Raw genomic sequence first — 12065 nt, forward strand, 5'->3', positions numbered from 1 at the left:
TAATAATAATAATAATAATACTTTGCCGCACCAAGAGTCACATATTTGTACCACATCTTCCACAAGTATAAGATAAACATTTTTATGAAAGGTACTAGCATAAAATACATTGAGTACATTGAAAATGGACACTGAGTAAAATTGAAACCATGAGCTATTAATTTTTTCATAGACATGGCAAAAATTATTCTAATAACGAAAGGTGTTAATTAGTACATTTCTGCAGAGTAATTTGGCATTGTATACCTAAGTCCTTAAAACACGAGTGGACTTTTTTTTTTCTTTTTTGTGGTGCTAGGGGATTGAACCTACGGCCTTGTGCATGTTGGGTAAGCACTCTACCAACTGAGCTATATCCCCAGCCCATGAGTGGACTTTATGACCTAGTAATTTTACTTCTGGGACTTTTTACAACAGAATCAAATTAAATAAGACTATATACAAGAATGGTATTGGAAAGCTTTCATAATTGCGAAAAAATAGTTGGGGGAAAAAAACTTGTATGTCCAAAGTAGGTGACTTAATTAATCCAATTAAAATGATGTGGTCAATAATATACATGTGTTCTTACTGAGGAATAAAGATGTACTCAAGGTCCATTTTCTTCCCCTTTCTTATATTTTATGTTCATATCTTTCATAAAAATGTTTACCTTAAACTGGTGGGAGATGTGGTACAAATATGAGACTAATAATTACATGTCAGATTTCTAATATTAGAAGGAAAATAATTCATCATTTCTGTGTTCTTTTGCCCAATCTTGGGCATATAAGGTTATATTTTCTGCTTAATTCTTATGACGATTAATTTTTTTTAAAAAAAGGCTTCTGACTTTATTCAGTGTTATTATAAAAGATATGACATGAGCAACTATTTCATTTCAAGGGAACTATGACCCAAAAACTGAATTAGTTATTTTAATAATTTACTTACAGTTTGCCCTGTGGCAGATAAAGGAGTAAAAGAAGACTTGCGTGCATACTTTTTAGATTTGTTATCTGAGCTATATAGCTCCTTTATCTAAGAAAGGAAAATGTCACAGTGCTGGATCCAGTCATTTCTAGTTCTAAGGAAGATTAATCTACTAAAAAATCAGTCAAAAATTATAGAACTGGCCAAGTACCAAGAAACAGATTTCTGTCAACTAGTAAGTGGTATACCTTGTAAAACATTACTTAAAAAAAGGAATAGAATCCTTATTAAAGCCTGATTTTAAACACATGGAATATTCATAAAATGAACATAAAATGAAAAATTCAATCTGTGAAGGAGACTAAAAAGACAAGAATCACAAGTAAAAAGAGATATATCCTCAACAGTTTCCCAGCTGCTAAGATTTGAAGTCTAGTATGTTATTGAAGATACTGAAATGTATGAGTATCTGTCATTACATCCATATCAGCATCAGATATGGTGCCTAATACTCTCACAACTATAAAAAATTTCAAACAGAAAAAAAAGCAATATTATACTACAAGCTATTCAAAGTAAAAATTATAATGCCTGTTTTAAAATAATGCTTTCCAATACCAATAAGTTCTGGTAGTTACATCAAATAAAGATAATTCATTTATAAAACTGAAATACAACTTGGGTTTAATCTAACAAATAGTAACATCTAACTAATTCTCCCTGCAACTTAGCATGACTTAATTCAGAGGAGAGTAAATATGTGAAATGTATGTAAGTTTCTATGTAGATAGAAAAAAAAAGTGAGTTTTACTTATTTAAGGATAAACTGAAAAATCCAAGTACACACACAAAATGAAATTAATTTACTGAACTTTCTTAATAGAAGAAATAATTACATTTAGGAGCATGGCAAATGATAACATTAGTATAATTTTTAAATTTCCATAACCAAAATGTAAATATTCTGCTATCAAAATGGGTTTTTTTGTGTGTGCAGCTGCCTTCAGATATTAGAAAATAAAAATAACCTGTATGTTGGTGCCTCATTTTTAAAAAGAATTATATCCCAAACCAAACTGAAATATAGGTAATTAGCTCAAGCAAAGTTCCACTAAACTTAAGAAGAACTTACTAGCATTAATTCTGGCTAGAAATAGTGGAAATGGAATGTGGTACTGTAACATACATTAGACAACACAAAGTGTGAAAACAAAGAAAAATATCCATCCTAGCACATCCTATCCATCCACAGTGTCCTTCTATTCTACAAACCAACTGCCAGGAGAATGATGTGCCTTTTGTTTTCTAACAGAAAGGAAATGTTCTTTATCTGTCAATCGTAAAGGATTTCTTAAAACTGTTTCCTAAAACTGTTTCCCTGACACTGTTGATTTGTAAAAGTTGATTTTTTAATTCTTCATTTCTTATTTATTTATTTTTTATATTGGGGATTGAACCTAGGGGCATTCAACCCCTAAGCAACATCCTCAGTCATTTTTATATTTTGAGACAGGATCTCCCTAAACTGTTTAGGGCCTTTCTTAATTGCTGAGTCTGGTCTCAAACTTATGATCATCTTCCCTTAGACTCCCAAGTTGTTGGGATAACAAGCATTCATGCGCCATCATACCTGGCTATCTTTAATTCTTTGTTAAGGAAAATGAAAATGTTTCAAAATTCCTCTTTTTCTCTGTGCTGTTTGGAAATGAGTGTTGGAGTGGGGAAACAGAGAAATATCTCCAAGATCTACCTGGGTTTTTTATTGACTTTTATAAATGGTCCACTGAATGTTCCTCCTTTGATGCCCAGGTGTCAGGATTCCAGTATTAAGGCTCTTATAACCCCAGTCCAAATACAAATAGTTGACAGATATTTTTCCTCCTTTAATACTCCTTTGATTATATTTAGGTCTAGAAATCTAAGGCTATACTGAAGGAGGATTAAAAATATTTAAAAATTTTTTAATTTGGGTTTTTTTTGTGGGGGGGGGGATACCAGGGATTGAACTCAGGAACACTTGACCACTGAGCCACATCCCCAGCCCTATTTTGTATTTTATTTGGAGGCAGGGTCTCACTGAGTTGCTTAGCGCCTTGCTTTTGCTCAGGCTGACTATGAATATGTGATCCTCCTGCCTCGGCCTCCTGAGCCACTGGGATTACAGGCATGTACTACCATGCCTGGCAAAATTTTTAATTTTCAAAAATTTAAATCTATACCCATCAAGTTGCAATAACAGTTCTGTAAAGGTTTGGTCACCCTACATTTTCTCAGCTTAATGGTAAACTAAGCTAAAAGGATCAAGGACTCACACATTGTCATCCTCTTCAAAAATTAATTCATATTTTTATTATGAAGTTCAGAATGCTATTTAAACTAGATCAGTTAGGTAGTTGGCATTCTTTCTCACCTTTTTCAAAATAACTATGTTCTTGACCTATAAAAAAGAATGTCCATATTGACAATTTCTTGAATGTCACTATTTGATAAGGCATCATCATGAATGCATAGTTATACCTCATTTATGAGAGTAGGTATTTACATCAGGAAGTGAAACCTGGATGAAGAAATGCATAGGAAATTTTGGAATAGTTTAATTTTCCACTCTGGTTTTTTATGATTTTAAGATAAGTGCTATAGTTAAAACACACAACCAAGATAAAAGGACAGAAACATACTTGGAAGATGACTTTTCTATTTGAGCCAGCTATTTTAGAAAAATCCTAGAATACTTACAGTGAGTGTCAGAATACCATCTGGCTGTACCATTGACGTAATTTTTTAACTGTAACTTTAAAGACTGATGCAGATTTTCCTTTGTAAAATCAGACATCTTAAAGTTATACCAGAGCTATGCTAGCTGGGGAGTGGGGAATGCCCTAACAGAATAATCACTTCAACTCTATATTTTAATTGCAGACATTTGGAATAATAAAATACTCTACATCTTGATCAAGAAATGAATTTTACCAGCCTTAAAATAAAGTCCTGAAGATTAAAGTGTACAATTAACACTACAATACCGAATAGAAGGATCCTTGCCTCTACAAGTAAGACTTGGACAGAGAGATGCATCTTTTCCCATGACATCTACATTTCCTCTGCAACTATTTAAGTTTTAGTCTAAAAATTAAAAAGGAAAAAGGGGGAAAAAAGGAAAGAAATACTAATCTGTCACATACAGAAGCTGTTAATCAGAAATAGGAACGGAATGAATCTGGTAGCACTGTAGAATTTTCAGCAAACTCTTCCCTAGGGTCCCAGATGACTGTCCAAGGTGAGTAGCCTGACAGTTTGTACGGTACTGCACTATTCAGGGGAAAATATGGAGATAAAACAGGATCAGAACAGGGAGACAGCAACAGTAGTATGGTATAACATTTGCTAGGACCACATATAACCCATAGTCTCTTCTGCCATGAAGATGACCCTTTCCTGGCACTTACAATAACAATTTCCACTTGAGGTGGCTATTATTTGTGTTTTCCCAGTCAATGTTCTCTCCCATGTTATTCTGCTGGCAAACAGACCACACCCCGCAAAAGACTAGAAATTTGAGGCTGGGAGAGGTCCTCTTTACTCTTTGGTTAAAGAGCTGAAAGGATGACGAACAGGGGCTGCCCTCTGGTATATGGAAAAAAATAATTCAAAAACATAAACACAATTTTCAGAGAAAAGAAAGGGAAAGATTCACAATATTCAAGACTTGCATTTTAAATATGTTTAAAGCCAGTTCTACTTTTACCTGTCTTGAATGATAACAAATCCTCTTTTATCAAAGTTTCAGTTGATTTTATAGTCCAAGAATCCTGACTTTTACGTCTACCTTTACTAGATGCACATTTTCACCTGAACTTTTTGTATTCCTTCCCCTCCTGTTACAGATGATAAACAATGTAATTTTCCTCTCTAGCAAACAAACCCTTAGGAGATGGCACTATTTAAAAGAATCCTTTTCAGGCATTTAATCTGATGACTATTGACCTTATATTATATATTACCATGGATGAAAATCAGTAGCTCCTTTGTCAACAACTCTTTCCCAATATTATGTCCCTTTCGGTTTACAAGCCTTGAACTCAGTCAACAAAAGGCAAGTGGCTATGGTTGGGTTAATAACGCACTTATAAACATATCATTTGAGCATTTCAAAGGCTCAAGAGAGACAGAAAGGTAGCCTTATTGAAATGTGTTCTCATTTTTAGGTTCCTAGGACAGAAATAATCAGACATCAACTCAAAACTCTTTGGGTATTTTGGTTTTGTTTTAGGGGTGCTTTTACTTAGATATTTGAACACAGAATCCAATCATTCCCTTCCTAACCCTCAGAAAGTCCTGAAAAACTACAGTCTTTTCAGAGAGCTTAATTTTACCTCATATGAATAAAAACAAGTCATTTTATTTATTCAGAAGTTATTGTCATCTGATGAGAATATAACTGCTCCTGGCAATCTTATTCCAGTAAAAATATTATGCCTCTTTCTACTACCCTTATAATTAAAAAACAGTCTTTTTTTTTTTTTTGCTATCTTTCTTGTCATTCTCTTTTTAGAGATGTTGGATTGAAACTTTAATGTGTTATAATGCGGATCATATCCTGTCTTAGGCAGTCTGACAATAGAATAAGGCCTGACAAAATGTTCATCAATTATTAACACTAGTAGAAACCATTAAAGAGTCCAGTACAACACCAATACATTAGCTGAACAAATGAAATACATGAATAGTGAGGATCTTTGTTGTGCAATTTTCATACAAAGGATTGTCACCTTCATTTTTCAAACCAAAAACCAATGTACAGAGAAGTTAGCAAATTTGCCCTAGGTAAATTGAGAATAAGTAAGATTGGATTTAAGTCTGTTGGACCCTATAGTATGTGTTCTTTATACTATATACCAGGCTTCTCTCACAGCTATGAAATTCTGTAAAGCAGCAATTACAAAGCTTTTCCTCTATACTTTTCAAAGACCCTTGTGACCATAATTACGTTACGTAGAATTATTTTTATTACAAATTGCACATCTTGATATATCTATGGAGTAAGTTGAGGGGAATACGCAATGAGGACATGGAGGGGGAGTTAATGGGGACCGCCCACTAAAGCTCTACTTTGGGAAATACTATTATATATAGATCAGCCTACTTTAGGAGCACTCAATTTTGGTTTCATTAAGTATGTATGTATTTGAAGAGCCAGAACTATATTTAAAAAAATAAAAAGAACCATTGTATATTTTTTTCTAGCTTCTTGTCACAAGAATATTTCAAAGAAACCAAAGCCTTTTGCTTCATTAATATACGTCCCCTCCTCCCTCCAACTCCCCTCGTGGACAGTTACTATTCATTAGTTAAGAGAGAGCATTTCTCAGAAATCTGGTTTAGGAAAAACTTTTAAAATATAACAACATAAAAAAAAAGCCATTTCATTTCTTTAGCTGTTTGTACTGAGGGCAGGGGATACAGAGTGCTCTGTTTCACTATTATCCCCCCACAACCACTTCTTATACAATAGGTATTTGCTGAATGGGAGGACTTTATTAACTTAAACCTAGTTTGAAAACAAGTTTTATAAAATACAATTGACTTTCATTTGAGGATGGAATAGCCTAAATAAGGTAAAGAAAAATCCTACAATACTGTTCTAAAATATTTATATTGTTAACAGGAACAAGAAAATTCCCAAACTATGACTTCCTAAGAGAAAAACAAATATTATCAAAATGGAAGAATTATCATATCAAATAAATGTTCCAGATCTTTTTGTGTTTATTGTAAAGAAATGTGTGCGTCCACAAATTTTCTGAAACTGCTAATATATTAAATGATTGTGGGAGGCCATCCTCCCACGTGATTTGAGTTACCTCCCTGGCTGGGTGAAAGGAGCTTAGGCAACAGCTGTGTCAGAGCTTTCCCCACCCTTCTCCAGGTCCAAGGGCTTGTCTGTGCAGAGGCGTGTCTGGCCACTACCCCGAAGACCCAATCATCACCCCTGACCTTGGGACACTGCTCTACTTAATCTTCATTGGATGGGATTTTCCCCAGAATTTTTTATTCCCCAATAAAACTCCACTCCCTGGCGTGTTCTCTCCCTCTCCCTCTCCCTCTCCCTCTCCCTCTCCCTCTCCCTCTCCCTCTCCCTCTCCCTCTCCCTCTCCCTCTCCCTCTCCCTCTCCCTCTCCCTCTCCCTCTCCCTCTCCCTCTCCCTCTCCCTCTCCCTCTCCCTCTCCCTCTCCCTCTCCCTCTCCCTCTCCCTCTCCCTCTCCCTCTCCCTCTCCCTCTCCCTCTCCCTCTCCCTCTCCCTCTCCCTCTCCCTCTCCCTCTCCCTCTCCCTCTCCCTCTCCCTCTCCCTTCTTCAGTAAACCTCGCTACCACAATAGGTGGCTGAGGCTGGAGCTAGGAGAAACCATCCTGGAGCTGGTTTACAGGTAATTAGAGTCTTGTCTCTTTAATTTAAAACTCCCTAGCGGTTTCTCACGACTTGAACCTTCTTTCATGAAGCCAGCTCGGGTCACGGGCTAAAAATGATCTAACATTCAATGACCTAAATTCTTTTTGGAAGACAAACAAAATAATGAATAGGGTTTCCATACCCTTCCTTCTCCACTTCTATTGTTTAGCTATGAGTAACACCAATCTTCATGCAGTTAGACTTGGGAGGATGAAATTGAACAAAAGTTAGTATTGACAAAGGGACGTTTTATTTCTTCCCATTTCTAATAAGAAAAGGGTGCTATGCAAGTGCCACATGCTACCAATTCAAAAAGTTTATGCCTTCTGGCAACCCATTTAAGAATAACCTGAATATTGTTAGTGTTAATGCTTTTTGGGTCTTTCTGGTTCAACAAGTGGTGCCTACCAGGCAACATTTCAAAAGACGATAAAATGAAATTCGGGATATAAAAGTCAGACTAGATGTGAAAAGAAAAAAAATCAGATGAAAGCATAACAAAGTCTTTTTATTTTTGAAGATGTAGAATAAGTGCATTATGAAAAAGAAAGGGACATTATCCCAATATAATCTGCTTTACTTGGATTAAATGCCATGAAATCGGCAATATGTCTTCTGGGATACTTCAAAGTAAAATTAATGAGGGTCTCTAACAGGAAAGAGAATGGCCCCCACAGATCTGACAATTTCACTGGAGTCTTACAGACTATAGTAGTTCCCCCTTATCTGTGGTTTCAGTCAACCACAATGAACTATAGTCTGAAAACATTAAGTAGAGTGCTCATTTGGGGAGCATATATACTAAAATTGGGATGATACAGAGAAGATTAGCATGTGAATGCCCCATGTGCAGGGTCCATTCCCAAATTTATGAAGGGTTTCATTTGAGAAAAAAAAATAGAGAATTCCAATAACCAATTCATAAGTTTTTTAATTGTGCGCCATTCTGAGTAGCAAAAAATGAAATCTCAGGCCTTCCCACTCCATCCCTTCTGGATGTAATTTATCCCTTCATTCAGCAAATCCATGCTTATATATGACCTTCCCATTAATCAATCTGTAGTCAACTATCAAGATATCATAGTGCTGGTGTTCAAGGAGCCCTTATTTTACTTAATAAAGGTCTCCAAAGCACAAAAGTAGTGATGCAAAGGCAACACCAGGTATAAAAAGTATCAAATAGACCACTTCTTGTATAACATGGCAATACCAAAAGGCATACAGGGAAAAAAATATAATATGTATAGCGTTTAGTATTATCCATAGTTTCAAGCATCCACTGAGGGTCTTGGACACATATCCCCCAAGGATGGGAGGGGGAACTACTGTATGATAAAAATTATGTCACTACTTTTTTAAGGAAATAGGTCTTACAAGTATGGGAATAATTTTACTTAGTAGATTATCAAAATGTAACTAACTATGTGGATAAGATTTATGTGGGAGAGATTATTTTATAGCTAATAAAAGGAAGTAATTAAAATTATAAGAATTATACTAATCTTTTTATAAATCAATGAAACATATACATATCTCTATATAAAATATATTTTAGACACTGTAAGCATAGACATTTCCCAGATAAAATGCTTGCCGCATCTGTTACATATAATTTCATAAGACATTAATTCTACAAGTATTATCTAAAGATTGATTTCTCTGAATCTCTCCCTTCCCAGAATTAACCATTATCCTGGCTCTGGTGTGTATCCTTGGTACTCCCCATGAGATGGACATCATTACCCTAGTTACACGAATGGTGTGACCCCACTTTATGTACAACCAGAGAGGTGAAAAATTGTGCTCTATATATGTGTACAATGAATCGAAGAGCATTCTGCTGTCGTGTATAACTGATTAGAACAAATAAATTAATTTTTTTAAAGAACAGCAGAATTTTTTATTTTTTTCTTAGTTGTTGATAGATAATTATTTTATTTATTTATATGTGGTGCTGAGAATCAAACCCAGTGCCTCACACATGCCAGGCAAGTGCGCTACCGCTGAGCCACAGTCATAGCCCAGATAGGAGAATTTTTGTGGTAATGAATATGTTAGGCATTTTGCTAAAGGGTTCATGTGTATATACATATATATCAAACTTATCAAATTGTACAATTTTAATATATACAGTTTATTATTAAGTATACTTCAATAAACCTATTAATAAATTTTCCCCCTGAACCAGGGATTGAACCCAGGTGCACTTAACTGAGCCACATCTTAGCCATTTTAACATATTTTATCTAGAGACAGGGTCTCACTGGGTTGCTCAGTGCCTCACACTAAGTTGCTGAAGCCTTCTTTGAACTCGAGATCCCCTTGCTTCAGCCTCCCAAGCTGCTGGGATTATAGGCATGAGCCAGTGTACCTGGCTTATCTAAATAATCTTCACCTGTTTTCTTAATTACCTTGATGGTGTTGGTATTCTGAATGTTGTATAAGCACTGTGGGAAGAAACAAATGAGTACTTGTGTGAAGTTCTATTATTTCTAGAGCCGTTGAAAATTAGGATTCCCAATATGTGAGAAAGGAGATACACATGTATAAGATCAGAATTTTAATAATTAACTTGAATTTAAAATACTCCTACCATAAATATATCTTTAAAAATATCTATTCATACCAAAGTTCACATGTATAAAAGAGGATGGGGAATCCATCTCGAATGATGTACAAGTCTGAGACCTTGGAAAACATGAGGAAAGAGGCAAACAAATCTCTCCCCCAAATTCAGAATGCCCCAACAAAGGAACCCACATATGTGGAAGTGAATGAAATTCAAGAGAAACACTATAAAAAACTGATTATTAAGATGTTCAATGAACTGGGGTTGTGGCTCAGTGGTAGAGTGTTCGCCTGGCATATGTGAGGCAGTGGGTTCGATTCTCAGAACCACATAAAAATAAATAAATAATATAAAGATATTGTATTCCACCTAAAACAACAAAGATGTTCAGTGAACTGAAAGAAGATCTAAGGAACAAATTAAAAGAGCAAATACAGGAGGTAAAACACCATTTCAAAATACACAGGGATATTGAAAAGAAATCAATCAGAACTCCTGGAAATGAAGGACACACTGAATCAAATTAAAAATTCACTTGAGGGGCAGGGGCAGTGGCTCAGTGGTAGAGTGCTCGCCCAGCACATGTGAGGCACTGGGTTCGATCCTTAGCACCACATAAAGTAAAATAAAGACGTCGTGTCTACCGTAACTAAAAAATAAATATTAAAAAAAGGTATTGTGTCCATCTATAACTAGAAAATATATGAATTAAGAAAAGAAAATTAGATACTATGATCAATACTATGTATCATCCACTGTATACACACTCAGCAAATAGCAGTTAGTAAAACAAATAAAAATTCTAAAATAAAAATTCACTTGAGGGCTGGGGTTGTGGCTCAGTGGTAGAGTGCTTGCTTAGCTAGCATGTGTGAGGCACTGGGTTGGATTCTCAGAACCACATAAAAAATAAATGAAATGAAGTTATAAAAAAAATTCACTTGAAAGTATCACCATTAGAATAGATTATGTAGAAAATAGAACTTCTGTCCTCAAAAACAGGTTTCATGAACTTGAATACTCTGTATGCCATAAAGGGGTAAAAAATGAAAGACCGTGATCAGGAAACAACAAGAAGAGAGGATAATAAGAGATCAAACCCAAGTCAGAACATGGAGATACAGGCTAAAGGCATTAAGAACCTCTTCAGTGAGAAAACAGTAAAAAACTTTCCTCATCTTAGAAATTACATCCACATATAGGATGCATATAGAACCCCAAACAGATAAGATCAAAAAGGAACCTCTTCAAGATATATCGTAATCAAAATACCTAAAATAGAAAATAAGGAAAGAATATTAAAGTCTCCAAGAGAAAAACAGCAGGTCACATTTAGAGGCAAACCAATAAGGTTCACTTCTGACTTCCTAACTCAGACCCTAAAATCAAGGAGAGCCTGGAATGAGATATTCCAAGCTTAAAAAAAAAAAAGGCAATTTTCAGCCAAGATTGCTATATCCAGCAAAACTTTCAGAATTGATTAAGAAAAAACTTTCCATGATAAGAATAAACTAAAAGAATTCACTAAACCACCTCTACAAAAAAATAATTAAAGATATACTGCACACAGAAGAACTCAGAAACAAATCCCAAAGTCCCAAACAGATAAAGCACACAGAAGAACTCAGAAACAAATCCCAAAGTCCCAAACAGATAAAGCTGACTAAAACAGCAATGACCTAAATGAAAATCAAGACCAAATTAAATATGGTAAACAAACCAAAATGGCAGAAAGTAACAAACACCTATCCATAATAACACCAAGTATAAATGGTCTCATTTCCCCAATTAAAAGATTGGCAGAATGGATTAAGAAACAAGATCCAACTATATGCTGTTTGAAAGAGACTCACAGGCAAAAGACACTCATAGGCTGAAAGTAAAGGGATGGAAAAAAATATTCCATGCAAATGGAGTCTGAAAACAAGCAGGAGCAGCTACTCTCATATCTGACAAAGTAGATTTTAAGCAAAATTAATCAGCAGAGGAAAAAAGAAAACAATTATATACTGGTAAAGGAAACAACCCAATAAAGATATAACAATAGTAAATATTCATGCCTCAAGTGTCATTACACCTAATTACATAAAAAAAGAAAATGAAAAAATTTTCTTGACATTAAATCCCAGAAAGACC

General features: G+C 35.0%; 1 protein-coding gene and 1 pseudogene across 2 annotated transcripts in view; one reads left to right on the plus strand and one right to left on the minus strand.

Moving 5' to 3' along the window:
- Positions 1-12065, minus strand: part of NLK (nemo like kinase) — a 144453-nt gene that overhangs the window by 84364 nt on the left and 48024 nt on the right. The window lies entirely within an intron of this gene.
- The window catches only part of LOC308635476 (prothymosin alpha-like), a 30351-nt pseudogene continuing 22462 nt past the window's right edge, over positions 4177-12065 (plus strand). The window contains exon 1 of the transcript in view: positions 4177-4189. The product of the transcript in view is annotated as a prothymosin alpha-like (transcript). The remainder of the gene's footprint in view (positions 4190-12065) is intronic.

The sequence above is a fragment of the Spermophilus citellus genome (assembly GCF_964194105.1).
Source record: "Spermophilus citellus genome assembly, chromosome: 17".
NCBI classification, from domain to species: Eukaryota; Metazoa; Chordata; class Mammalia; order Rodentia; family Sciuridae; genus Spermophilus; species Spermophilus citellus.